The sequence below is a fragment of the Anomaloglossus baeobatrachus genome, chromosome 12 (genome assembly GCF_048569485.1).
Source record: "Anomaloglossus baeobatrachus isolate aAnoBae1 chromosome 12, aAnoBae1.hap1, whole genome shotgun sequence".
In the NCBI taxonomy this organism is placed as follows: domain Eukaryota; kingdom Metazoa; phylum Chordata; class Amphibia; order Anura; family Aromobatidae; genus Anomaloglossus; species Anomaloglossus baeobatrachus.
In genome coordinates, this window is record NC_134364.1 from 114,434,742 (window position 1) to 114,448,439 (window position 13,698).

General features: G+C 49.0%; 1 long non-coding RNA gene across 1 annotated transcript; it reads right to left on the reverse strand.

The window, feature by feature from the left end:
- Positions 1-6,157: 6,157 nt before the first annotated feature.
- Positions 6,158-11,654, reverse strand: LOC142257782 (uncharacterized). Its single transcript, XR_012727653.1, has 3 exons — positions 11,527-11,654; positions 8,488-8,625; positions 6,158-6,553 (listed from the first exon to the last, which is right to left on the reverse strand). It is a non-coding gene; the product is annotated as an uncharacterized LOC142257782 (long non-coding RNA).
- Positions 11,655-13,698: the final 2,044 nt, after the last annotated feature.

Genomic DNA, 13,698 nt, shown 5'->3' on the forward strand with positions numbered 1-13,698 from the left:
CAACCGTGGGCACTACCAGACCGACCAGACTTACTGTCCCAAGGGCCGTTTTTCCATCGGAATTCTGCGGCCCTGAACCTGACTGTGTGGCCATTGAGTCCTGGATCCTAGCGTCTTCAGGATTATCCCAAGGGGTCGTTGCCACCATGAGACAGGCTAGGAAGCCCACGTCCGCTAAGATCTACCACAGAACGTGGAGGATATTCTTATCCTGGTGCTCTGCTCAGGGAGTGTCTCCCTGGCCATTTGCATTGCCTACCTTGCTTTCTTTCCTACAATCTGGGTTAGAAAAAGGTTTGTCGCTCGGCTCCCTTAAGGGGCAAGTCTCGGCGCTATCCGTCTTTTTTCAGAAGCGTCTAGCACGACTCTCTAAGGTGCGCACGTTCCTGCAGGGGGTTTGTCATATCGTACCCCCGTACAAGCGACCATTAGATCCATGGGACCTGAACAGGGTGCTAGTTGCCCTCCAGAAGCCGCCCTTCGAGCCTCTGAGGGAGGTTTCACTTTCTAGACTGTCACAGAAAGTGGCTTTTCTGGTAGCGATCACATCTCTTCGGAGAGTGTCTGAGCTAGCAGCGCTGTCATCCAAGGCTCCCTTCCTGGTCTTCCACCAGGACAAGGTAGTGCTGCGCCCCATTCAGGAGTTTCTCCCGAAGGTGGTATCCTCTTTTCATCTTAATCAGGATATCTCTTTGCCTTCTTTTTGTCCTCATGCAGTTCATCGGTATGAGAAGGATTTACATTTGTTAGATCTGGTGCGAGCACTCAGAATCTACATTTCCCGCACGGCGCCCCTGCGCCGTTCGGATGCACTCTTTGTCCTTGTCGCTGGTAAGCGCAAGGGGTCGCAGGCTTCTAAGGCCACCCTGGCTCGATGGATCAAAGAACCAATTCTTGAGGCCTACCGTTCTGCTGGGCTTCCGGTTCCATCAGGGCTCAACAGGTGTGCCAGGCAGCTACCTGGTCGAGTCTGCACACTTTCACCAAACATTATCAGGTGCATACCTATGCTTCGGCGGACGCCAGCCTAGGTAGAAGAGTCCTGCAGGCGGCAGTTGCCTCCCCGTAGGGGAGGGCTGTCTTTGCAGCTCTAACATGAGGTATTTCTTTACCCACCCAGGGACAGCTTTTGGACGTCCCAATCGTCTGGGTCTCCCAATGGAGCGCCGAAGAAGAAGGGAATTTTGTTACTTACCGTAAATTCCTTTTCTTCTAGCTCCTATTGGGAGACCCAGCACCCGCCCTGTTGTCCTTCGGGATTTTTGGTTGTTTTTCGGGTACACATGTTGTTCATGTTGAATGGTTTTCAGTTCTCCGAGGTTATTTCGGAGGGAATTTGTTTAAACCAGTTATTGGCTTTCCTCCTTCTTGCTTTTGCACTAAAACTGGTGAGCCAGTGATCCCACTGGGGGTGTATAGCCAGAAGGGGAGGGGCCTTACACTTTTTAGTGTAATTGCTTTGTGTGGCCTCCGGAGGCAGTGCTATACACCCAATCGTCTGGGTCTCCCAATAGGAGCTAGAAGAAAAGGAATTTACGGTAAGTAACAAAATTCCCCTTCTGCCTATACACCCCCCGTGCTCCCACGGGCTCCTCAGTTTTTTGCTTTGTGCGAAGGAGGCAGACATGCACAGCACAGCTCCACAGATTAGTCAGCAGCAGCTGCTGACTATGTCGGATGGAAGAAAAGTGGGCCCATATAGGGCCCCCAGCATGCTCCCTGCTCACCCCACTCTTGTCGGCGGTGTTGTTAAGGTTGAGGTATCCATTGCGGGTACGGAGGCTGGAGCCCACATGCTGTTTTCCTTCCCCATCCCCCTTAGGGCTCTGGGTGAAGTGGGATCCTATCGGTCTCCAGGCACTGAGACCGTGCTTCATCCACAACTCCTGAGGAGCCTGCTGGATAGGAGCCGGGTATCGTTCAGGGACATGGCCCTGCTACTTGGAGGTACTCTGTGTCCCCGTGGGGACCGCGCACAGCAACACTCCAGCATTGCTGGGTGTGCTAGTGCACCGGGGACCGCGGCGCTGACCGGGTTAAATGTGCCATTACACACTCAGCGTCGCTGAGTGTGTTTGTGTTTGGGGACGACCGCGCTGACCGCCGCTGCCATGTTTAACACTGAGGCGCGGCTGGGACTTGTAGTGCGCCGGGGACTTCCGCGCGGCCGCGCTTTTACGGCGGCCGCGTTTATTACTAGAGTCCCCGGCTTTTTGCGGCCGAGTTTCCTTTCCTCCCGCCCACAGCCCTGACAGGCAGGGGAAGGGCGGGACGCTGCACAGAACGAGCAGCACTGAGGGCTGGAGCATGCTTTGCATACTCCACCCTCCTCACTGTGCACAGTGGGGCTCCAGTTCCCGCACTTTCTGGGTCACGCCCACGGCTCCCTCCTCTCCTCAGGACGCCGGCAGCCATTCCTGTCAGCTCCTCGGACGCTGCAGAGGGGGACACACTCTGGGAGACCCAGGCAGGGATTCTGGTGGCCTCACAACCGCTTTAAGCGGGTGGTAAGCAGCACCTGTGGTGCTAGCCCCATTGTGCAGAAGTGTAATTATAAATTATATGTTTATTTACACTGTATGGTGCACAGTTGATTTCTGGCTATATACCCTATTGTGTGCTCAGGGAAGACAATAGCATGGCGCCCACAAAAGGCAGGGGTGCCAAAACACAGGCTTACTATGCTGCCTGCGCCGCATGTACGACGCTACCGGCAGGTTCCACTGACCCTCACTGTGGGCACTGCTCGGCCCCTGCTGCACTTACTCAGCCGGAGCCTCTGCTAGGGGGGGCCCAGGGGGAACCACCTGCTAACACTATCCAGGTGACAGGGACGGAGTTTTCAGCCTTTACGGATAAACTCTCTGAGACTATGGCTAAGATACTAGAAGCCTTGCAGTCCAGACCGGTATCTCAGCACAGGGACACTGTTGAATCATTGTTCCCTGGCCCCCCTCAGTTGGACCAACAATGTCCCCCCGTAGATTCTCATAGATACCTGGCTGAGGGCTCTGACACAGACCCCAGCCCCAGACCGACTAAGCGAGCTCGCTTGGCAATTCCCTCGACATCTTCATATTGTTCAGGGTCTCTGCGGGGGGAATCTCTGGTGGATGATGCGGAGACAGCTGATCAGGATTCTGATCCTGAAGCCGCTCTCAACCTTGATACTCCTGATGGTGACGCCATAGTGAACGATCTTATTGCGTCTATCAATCAAATGTTGGATATTTCTCCCTCAGCTCCTCCGGTGGAGGAGTCAGCTTCTCAGCAGGAGAAATTCCGTTTCAGGTTTCCCAAGCGTACACCGAGTATGTTTCTGGACCACTCTGATTTCAGAGAGGCAGTCCAGAATCACCATGATTGTCCAGATAAGCGTTTTTCTAAGCGCCTTAAGGATTCACGTTATCCCTTTCCCCCTAACGTGGTCAAAGGTTGGACTCAGTGTCCCAAAGTGGATCCTCCAATCTCCAGACTGGCGGCTAGATCCATACTTGCAGTGGAAGATGGGGCTTCACTCAAATATGTCACTGACAGGCAGATGGAGCTTTGGTTGAAATCCATCTATGAAGCTATCGGCGCTTCTTTGCCCCAGCATTCGCAGCCGTATGGGCGCTACAAGCTATCACAGCAGGTCAAGCGAAAATTGACGCAGCCACGCGCACGTCCGCGCCGCAGGTGGCGTCCATAACCACTCAGACGTCGGCATTTACCACAGGGCTCAGGGTACGTGGACCCAGCAAGAGTCCTCACTTCAGATCAATGTTCTGGAAATACGGGCAGTGTATCTTGCCCTGAAAGCGTTCCAGCAGTGGCTGGAAGGCAAGCAGATCAGAATTCAGTCGGACAATTCCACAGCGGTGGCATACATCAACCACCAAGGCGGCACACGCAGTCGGCAAGCCTTCCAGGAAGTCCGGCGGATTTTGATGTGGGTGGAAGCCACGGCCTCCACCATCTCTGCAGTTCACATCCCAGGCGTGGAAAACTGGGAAGCAGATTATCTCAGTCGCCAGGGCATGGACGCAGGGGAATGGTCCCTTCACCCGGACGTGTTTCAGGAGATCTGTTGCCGCTGGGGGGTGCCGGACGTCGACCTCATGGCGTCCCGGCACAACAACAAGGTCCCGGCATTCTTGGCACGGTCTCAAGATCACAGAGCTCTGGCGGCAGACGCCTTAGTTCAGGATTGGTCGCAGTTTCAGCTCCCTTATGTGTTTCCTCCGCTGGCACTGTTGCCCAGGGTGTTACGCAACATCAGGGCCGACTGCCGCCGCGTCATCCTCGTCGCTCCAGACTGGCCGAGGAGATCGTGGTACCCGGATCTGTAGCATCTCACGGTCGGCCAACCGTGGGCACTACCAGACCGACCAGACTTGCTGTCTCAAGGGCCGTTTTTCCATCTGAATTCTGCGGCCCTCAACCTGACTGTGTGGCCATTGAGTCCTGGATCCTAGCGTCTTCAGGGTTATCTCAAGACGTCATTGCCACTATGAGACAGGCTAGGAAACCAACGTCCGCCAAGATCTACCACAGGACGTGGAAAATTTTCCTGTCGTGGTGCTCTGCTCAGGGTTTTTCTCCCTGGCCTTTTGCCTTGCCCACTTTTCTGTCCTTCCTTCATTCTGGACTGGAAAAGGGTTTGTCGCTCGGCTCCCTTAAGGGACAAGTCTCAAAGCTCTCTGTGTTTTTCCAGAAGCGCCTAGCCAGACTTCCACAGGTACGCACGTTCCTGCAGGGGGTTTGTCACATCGTTCCTCCTTACAAGCGGCCGTTAGAACCCTGGGATCTGAACAGGGTGCTGATGGTTCTTCAGAAACCACCATTCGAGCCAATGAGGGATATTTCTCTCTCACGCCTTTCACAGAAGGTGGTTTTCCTAGTAGCAGTCACCTCTCTTCGGAGAGTGTCTGAGCTAGCAGCGTTGTCGTGCAAAGCCCCTTTCCTGGTGTTTCACCAGGACAAGGTGGTTCTGCGTCCGGTTCCGGAATTTCTCCCTAAGGTGGTATCCCCCTTTCATCTCAATCAGGATATCTCCTTACCTTCTTTTTGTCCTCATCCAGTTCACCAATGTGAAAAGGATTTGCACTTGTTAGATCTGGTGAGAGCACTCAGACTCTACATTTCTCGTACGGCGCCCCTGCGCCGCTCGGATGCACTCTTTGTCCTTGTCGCTGGCCAGCGTAAAGGGTCACAGGCTTCCAAATCAACCCTGGCTCGGTGGATCAAGGAGCCAATTCTCGAACCTTACCGTTCTGCTGGGCTTCCGGTTCCCTCAGGGCTGAAAGCCCATTCTACCAGAGCCGTGGGCGCGTCCTGGGCTTTGAGGCACCAGGCTACGGCTCAGCAGGTGTGTCAGGCGGCTACCTGGTCGAGCCTGCACACTTTCACGAAACACTATCAGGTGCATACCTATGCTTCGGCGGATGCCAGCCTAGGTAGACGAGTCCTTCAGGCGGCGGTTGCCCACCTGTAGGAACAGGCCGTTTTACGGGTCTATTACGAGGTATTATTTTACCCACCCAGGGACTGCTTTTGGACGTCCCAATTGTCTGGGTCTCCCAATGGAGCGACAAAGAAGAAGGGAATTTTGTTTACTTACCGTAAATTCCTTTTCTTCTAGCTCCAATTGGGAGACCCAGCACCCGCCCCTGTTTTTTTGTGTACACATGTTGTTCATGTTGAATGGTTTCAGTTCTCCGATATTCCTTCGGATTGAAGTTACTTTAAACCAGTTTATAATTTTTTTTCCTCCTTCTTGCTTTTGCACCAAAACTGAGGAGCCCGTGGGAGCACGGGGGGTGTATAGGCAGAAGGGGAGGGGCGTTACACTTTTAGTGTAATACTTTGTGCGGCCTCCGGAGGCATAGCCTATACACCCAATTGTCTGGGTCTCCCAATAGGAGCTAGAAGAAAAGGAATTTACGGTAAGTAAACAAAATTCCCTTCTTTCTTTAAATGCCTAATGGGCACATCCCAGCGAGGACGGTCCTGAGGAGAAAGAAGTTCTTTGATTTTAGGGTTTTTGGGGTTGATTGCAAGACATTCTCAGTGGCGCTAACTCTTGAAGACTTTGGCAAGTGCCGTTCCCTCTCCTGATGGATTTTGATGCTCCTGAGAAACATTAAATTCATTAGAAATTGAGAAAATATTCACATTTTTGAGAATGGAGTCATTTTATTAATTCTGGAAATTCACAAAGACCTTTTTAACCAAATCCACTATGGATATTTCTGTACAATCGATGACGAAAGTGATCACGGGAAATTATCGTATCCTCCTCCAGGGAAGGCTGGAAAATCATTGTCCGGGTAATAGTGTCCTGGAGGATCTATTTCGGGATATATAACTCCGGGAAACTTGGGCTGATAATCTGGAAGAGGGTCAGGTCGAGGAGGGTCAGGTCGAGGAGGGTAAAGAGGAGGGTCAGGTCGAGGAGGGTAAATAGGAGGGTATATAGGAGGATATGGATCAAAGGGGAAAGGAATATTTGGTCTGGCTGGAGGTCGAAAAGGTCCATGGAAAGGAGGGAGTGTGGGGACAGGTTTCTTCCCTGAAAAAAAGCACAGAAGTATCTTAATATATGTATACGATCGTAAATTAGAGATTTAATGACCCCCCCTCCTCCACTCTTTTTTTTTTTTTGTCAGTACAGAATGACTGTTCAAACCAAGCATGGGAGCTCGGTGCAGCAGGGCGGGGCCAAATATGTAAGAGCACCTTCCCAACTACTTGTTTTCTTTCTAGCTTGGCTCTTCTCTGGCTCCATAAAGCCAGAGCTGTCAATCAGAGAGGAGAGGGTGGATGCATATAGAGAGAAAACAAATGGGTGGGAAGGGGCACTTAAATGTTTGGCCCCGCCCTGATGCACCGAGCACCCGTGCTTGGTTTGAACAGTCATTCTGTGCTGTAAATGTCCCTTTAATTAAAATCCCTCAAACTTGTTTAGCTGATTTCTATATTACCCAGCACCCACCACCTTGCGGGGGCAGACGTCGGAACGAAAAGGCGCTGTGGCCACGATACAGCTGATTGGTGGTAGTGTCAGAAAATGATGACCAATCCTACAAAGAGGATATATATATATATATATATATATATATATATATATATATAATTTTATTCACTTATATAGCACCATTAATTCCACAGCGCTTTAGGCCTGTTTCACATGTCAATGAAAAACAGAGATGTTCTTCACTGACGTATAAAAAAACGCATATGAATATATGAATATGCATGAGAATAATGAGCCGGGTTGGAAGCAGCAGAGAGCAGCAGCCGGAGACAGCAGTGCTGCAGACGGGTGAGTATAAAAATCATTTTATTTTAAATGTACATGTATTTCTGGTACATGTTTCACGGATCACACCATAGTGATGTCAGAAAAAAAAGGACATGTCTCCATGCAAAAATTACGGACACGCGTGTGCGCCACAGAGACACGGTTAGTGAAAAATCACTGATATGTGCGCAGACCCATTGATTATAATGGGTCTGCGTATTTCTGTGATTCTGGTACATACATACCCGAATCGCTGACGTTTTAAAGAGGCCTAACTTACATTGGCAACTCTGTCCCCATTGGGGCTCACAGTCTAAAGTCCCTATCTGTATGTTTTTTTAGTGTGGGAGGAAACTGGATAACTTGGAGGAAACCCATGCAAACACGGGGAGAACATACAAACTCCTTGCAGATCTTGTTCTTGATAGGATTTGAACCCAGGACCCCAGCGCTGGAAGCCTGCAGTGCCAACCACTGACCCACCACAAGACTACAGTGCCAACCACTGACCCACCACAAGACTACAGTGCCAACCACTGACCCACCACAAGACTGCAGTGCCAACCACTGACCCACCACAAGACTACAGTGCCAACCACTGACCCACCACAAGACTGCAGTGCCAACCACTGACCCACCACAAGACTGCAGTGCCAACCACTGACCCACTACAAGACTGCAGTGCCAACCACTGAGCCACCACAAGACTGCAGGGCCAACCACTGAGCCATCACAAGACTGCAGTGCCAACCACTGACCCACTACAAGACTGCAGTGCCAACCACTGAGCCACCACAAGACTGCAGTGGTAACCACTGAGCCATCATAAGACTGCAGTGCTAACCACTGAGCCACCACAAGACTGCAGTGCCAACCACTGAGCCACCACAAGACTGCAGTGGTAACCACTGAGCCACCACAAGACTGCAGTTCTAACCCTGAGCCACCACAAGACTGCAGTGCCAACCACTGAGGCACCGCAAGACTGCAATGCCACCCACTGAGCCACCACAAGACTGCAGTGCCACCCACTGAGCCACCACAAGACTGCAGTGCCAACCACTGAGCCACCACAAGACTGCAGTGCCAACCACTGAGCCACCACAAGACTGCAGTGCCAACCACTGAGGCACCACAAGACTGCAGTGCCACCCACTGAGCCACCACAAGACTGCAGTGGTAACCACTGAGCCATCTCTTACCTGTGGAGACCTTTTTGCACATAAACTGACATCCATCGTAACAGCATTTCTGGTTCCATTTACAGATATTCAGTTTCTCACAACCATCACCAGCTGAAGACAAGCAGCGAGGACTTGGTAAAGCCGGAGGACAGTCCCCTATGGAAATATATACAGTAAATATTATATATATATATATATATATATATATATATATATTTAGAAAACATTTTGTACAGCAACTTGATAATTAGTAAGAAAAGAAAGTTATATATAATATATATATCTATATATAATTGATCCTCTGTTATCAGCTATGCATAAAGGTGTTGTCTGTGATTGTAATCCTGCCTCTGATGATAACGAGATATCTGAAAAGTCTTATGTACACAACAAAAATTTCCAAAATTGCTATACATATGAGATACATTTTTTCCAGTTAAGCAAAATCTGTCTTATGTTTTTTATGTGGCATATAAAGATTGCATTCATACAAGCCCTCTGTGGCTTGCCATTTATAATTACGGGCGAGGCCCATGTCACTGATTGTGTTCCAGATGAGTCACACACAATGGAGCCATCTTTAATGTCTACATGTATAGTCCTGTCCTGCACTCAACACTTCATTAAAGCAAAGGAGACTCTGTCTCTTTAAATGGAAATGTGTCAGAGACCGCTCCTAGGGGCGTGTGCACACTGAGTTTTTAGAAAAGTTTGTAAAGCGGGTTTGTTTTTTTGTTAAAAAAAAAAAAAAAAGCCTGAGTTTTTTGGAGAGGAAACTGAGCAAAAACAAGTTTTTGAGGAGTTAAGATTTGGAGTTGAATTATGGAGAGGCTCCATCCCAAAATCCTAAACCCTCAATGTGCACATAGCCCTTGAAAATCGCTATAAAAAACACTTAAAAAGTTCTTCCTATTGATTTCTATAGTCTTTTAAGCATTTTTTTTATTATTGCTTCAGGTTTTAAAAAACAGTAGTGCATGTAATTTATTTGAGGAATCTGAATGAAGCCATTCCAAAGTGGGCAAAGTCCAATCAATCAGCTGCAAGAAATAACAGAGAAAAATCCCTCAGAACCTCTTCCAGAAATGAAAAACTCCCCATGGAAGGAGCCGGTGCTGAAGCTGTTTTGAAAGTGACTTTGTGTCCCCTCTCAGGCAGAGTTACTTGTTGTCCCCTCTCGTACGTAGAGAACTTATTGCCCCCCCCCTCCCAGGCAGAGAACCTATTGTCCCCCCTCATAGGTAGAGAAATTGTTGCCCCCCTCCCAGGAGTAGTGACTTATTGTCCCCCCATCCTAAGCAGAGACATTGTTGTCCAACCCCCAAGGTAGACTAACTTGTGGTCCTTCCTGTACAGCATAGTTACTTGTCGCCCCTACCAGGCAGAGTAACTTGTTTTTCCCTCTCTCAATCAAAGTGACTTGTTGTGCACCCTCCAAAGCAGAGTGAATTGTTCCCCATCCTAGGCAAAGTGACTTTTTGACCCCCCTCCCAAGCAGTGACCTGTTGTCTCCCCCCTCCCCCTTGCAGAGTGACTTGTTCCCCTTCTCAGGCAAAGTGACTTGTCCCCTCTCCGAGTCAGAATGACTTTTTGACCAGGAGTAGTGACTTGTTGACCCCCCCCCTCCTAGGCAGAGTGAATTGTTGTCCCCCCTCCTAGGCAATGAAGTTTACTTGTTGTCCCCCCTCCTAGGCAATGAAGTTTACTTGTTGTCCCCCCTCCTAGGCAATGAAGTTTACTTGTTGTCCCCCCTCCTAGGCAATGAAGTTTACTTGTTGTCCCCCCTCCTAGGCAATGAAGTTTACTTGTTGTCCCCCCTCCTAGGCAATGAAGTTTACTTGTTGTCACCCCTCCTAGGTAATGAAGTTTATTGTTGTCTCCCCTCCTAGGCAGTGAAGTTTACTTGTTGTCACCCCTCCTAAGCAATGAACTTTACTTGTTGTCCTCCCTCCTAGGCAATGAACTTTACTTGTCCGTCTCCTAGGCAATGAAGTTTACTTGTTGTCCCCCCTCCTAGGCAATGAAGTTTACTTGTTGTCCCCCCTCCTAGGCAATTAAGTTTATTTGTTGTCCCCCCTCCTAGGCAATGAAGTTTACTTGTTGTCCCCCCTCCTAGGCAATGAAGTTTACTTGTTGTCCCCCCTCCTAGGCAATGAAGTTTACTTGTTGTCCCCCCTCCTAGGCAATGAAGTTTACTTGTTGTCACCCCTCCTAGGCAATGAAGTTTACTTGTTGTCACCCCTCCTAGGCAATTAAGTTTACTTGTTGTCCCCCCTCCTAGGCAATTAAGTTTATTTGTTGTCCCCCCTCCTAGGCAATGAAGTTTACTTGTTGTCCCCCCTCCTAGGCAATTAAGTTTATTTGTTGTCCCCCCTCCTAGGCAATGAAGTTTACTTGTTGTCCCCCCTCCTAGGCAATTAAGTTTATTTGTTGCCCCCCCTCCTAGGCAATGAAGTTTACTTGTTGTCCCCCCTCCTAGGCAATTAAGTTTACTTGTTGTCACCCCTCCTAGGCAATGAAGTTTACTTGTTGTCACCCCTCCTAGGCAATGAAGTTTACTTGTTGTCACCCCTCCTAGGCAATGAAGTTTACTTGTTGTCACCCATCCTAGGCAATTAAGTTGTTGTACCCCCTTCTAGGCAGAGTAACTTGTTTTTCCCACTCCGTGACAAAGTGACTTTTTATCCCCCCTCCCAGCAGAGTGACTTATTGTCCCCCTTTTCCATGGCCGAGTGATTTGTCCTCCATTCAAAGCTGAGTGACTTTTGAACCCCCCACCCAGGCAGAAAACTTGTCCCCCTCCCAGCTGTCTGGCCAGTTCCCTTTAGCTTCTTCCCCACTCTGACTGGAGAATGTCACAAAATACATACAAAAAATCAATAGCAAAAAGCAAAGAAAAACAAAGCAAACAACATAAAACATAATGATACATGCAGTGCAGCTGCACAATGTCCGGGTGATGCACATTCCTAAACCAAGCCTCTGCGCTCCATGCCTGCCCTGTCCTTGTCTGTAGGTCCTTGTCTGTAGGTCCTTGTCTGTAGGTCGTATGCTCACCCTCTGGTTTTCTAATAACATATCCCGAGGATAGCTCTGCTAGGATGGCACACAGGGTCAGCAGCACAATCCGTGTCATCTTGCCGTGGATGCCCAGTGACTTCACGGCTCTATATATGCCGGGAATAAGGAAGACAGGGAGTTGCCTGATCATCGCTACATGTTAATTCTTTACAAAGCTACTCCCTGTATATATTACTTAAGACACGAGGAGATGGAGAAACCTGATTTTCTGGGATCTGAAGACAGGCAACATCCCCAGTGGAGGGAAATTTGCATATACAGTAATTGCTGATACTGATGTTTTGCTTAGAAAGATGATATGCTTTATCCCTTTTACATACTCCCTGTTTTCCTGTAACAAATTAAAGCAGAAAGAGTGACATGTAAATGATAACTATTACTTAATACCTTTTGTTTGTTCTTTTTGGGTTACACCCTCTAGTCATCAGGGAGTTTAGCTGGTTTGATTTGGAAACAATATTGACATTATCTGTAGAGGTGACTGATGGAGTTGCATAGTCGGGTGCAGGTATACCAAATATATAGAGCTGATAAAGATAGCTCTCTTAGGGTCATAAATAAAATTGATGAACTAGGGCACATGAGGCTATGTATTTATTGTAACACCCATACCAGCATCCCTACACTGTAGTTCTCTCACCTGCCCGGCCATCCTGCGGTGGTCACCCCGTCCTCGGATCATGCTGCTGCCTTCCGGGGCCTGCACACACCACACAGGTCTCCTGGGAATGCCCATAGGGTGCGTGCATGGCCATGCCCCTTTTCTTAAGTGGCTAGTGTGCCCTGACCTGGCAGTGCCTCTCAGGTCACTGAGAGGTTTCAGATATTTAAGGCACCTTTCCCTTAAGGGATGTGCCTGGGCAACAAGTTAGTTATGTTGCTAGTGCTCAGGTCCTTACTGCTGCTGTTATTGTGCTACATTCTGCTGCTGATGCGTGTTTATGTTTCAGTGCAATCCTAATCTCCTGCAGCAAGTATCCACGCTGGCTGCCCACTACAATACCCACTGCCGCAAGGATCCTCATCGGCAGCAGCCATCCATCCAACCATCCATCCCAGATGTATCCACAACTCCACCTACTGCTGCTGTTGCTTCAACCAGAGACTGTTGTATCCCTGACACCAGCTGCCAAGGTACCACAGATCCCCTGGGGCTGCCCTCTGCCGGCTGCTTACCAGTGTGTGTTATTACTGCCTCCTTCGGTCTAGTTCGCTCCTCCAGACAAGTGAACAGTACGTTCAGTCCAGTGGACCCATTAATACATTGCCCGCACCGCGATCATAACATTTATGACACTTTTCGTATAAATACAATGTAGTTGTACAATTAGGTTACTTCTCTTGGGTTTCGCATCACTAGTACTTCAGGGGCTTGGCACCTGAAAATGCTTCTGTGCTTCAAAAGCAGTTTATGCCCACATATAGGGTATAAGGTGATCTTTACTAGAATATCAGTCATGAATGCCGCAAGTCTGATCAGCTTTCTCTACTGGATCATATAGGTGGGACCCAAGTGAGCCCCCCTCTTGTTATGTAGGTATGAAGAGAGGCAGGGGCAGACACAGACAGGAGAGGGCCCCTGTGCAAGGACATATATGGTCCCTTCGTAGTCTAATACTCATCTTAATGCACAATTCCACCTGGTTTGAGGTTGAAATTAGCCACCTAAATTCTTTGGACCCTGTCGGCCCCTAAAAAGCGTTTTCTTCAGATATCCCCATTCAATAAATATAACTAAACTGTTTTACAGCAGATGTGATTGATTTGGCCATTAGGTGGCGATATCACCCAGTGCTGCTACTGCTGAGAGAAGAGAAGAAAGATATGAGGCAAGAGGGTGCAATGCGTATGGGGCATGTGACTGCACAGCATGTAAGGGGATATGGAGATAGTTTTTGCAATAGCTGGCATTCATTGTAAGCAGAATGTGCATTTGTGTGTTCTTTGTATAGTGCTCATACTATATAGGGTATGTAGCAGTGACGGTTTTGCATTATGCAATTGGTACTCTTAGGGAAGGGAGCGGGTTCAGACGACAAGTGCACAATCGGCAAAGTCATGCATCACAATAGGTTTATGGGGTCGCCACGGAATCGGTACCACATCGGAAGGACGGCACTGATCTAACGCTTACTTGCACAATAGGTA